At 28.9% G+C, this 239-nt stretch overlaps 1 protein-coding gene across 1 annotated transcript in view; it reads right to left on the reverse strand.

Annotated features, from left to right (window-relative positions):
• Positions 1-239, reverse strand: part of plcxd2 (phosphatidylinositol-specific phospholipase C, X domain containing 2) — a 10,285-nt gene that overhangs the window by 5,260 nt on the left and 4,786 nt on the right. The gene's annotated exons all lie outside the window — the stretch shown is intronic.

The following is a 239-nucleotide window of genomic DNA, read 5'->3' on the forward strand; positions in this document are numbered from 1 at the left end:
ATAAGAATGATCACATAGTGGATTTTTAACATGAATTATAACATTATAACTAAAAAACTAATCCCATTTCCATTTTTAATTGTGTTCTAGTAGAGACTGATTGCGTTCCCTAAACATATGGTTTATCTCAGCTGTTTGAAATTGAGATAAAGACAATATTTGTTAATGGATTATGGAGTAAAATTTTAATTCCGAATTGTTTTTAAAACCCCAAAATAAGTCACGGGTCAATTTGACCC

Source organism: Etheostoma spectabile, chromosome 22 (genome assembly GCF_008692095.1).
Source record: "Etheostoma spectabile isolate EspeVRDwgs_2016 chromosome 22, UIUC_Espe_1.0, whole genome shotgun sequence".
Taxonomy (NCBI): Eukaryota; Metazoa; Chordata; class Actinopteri; order Perciformes; family Percidae; genus Etheostoma; species Etheostoma spectabile.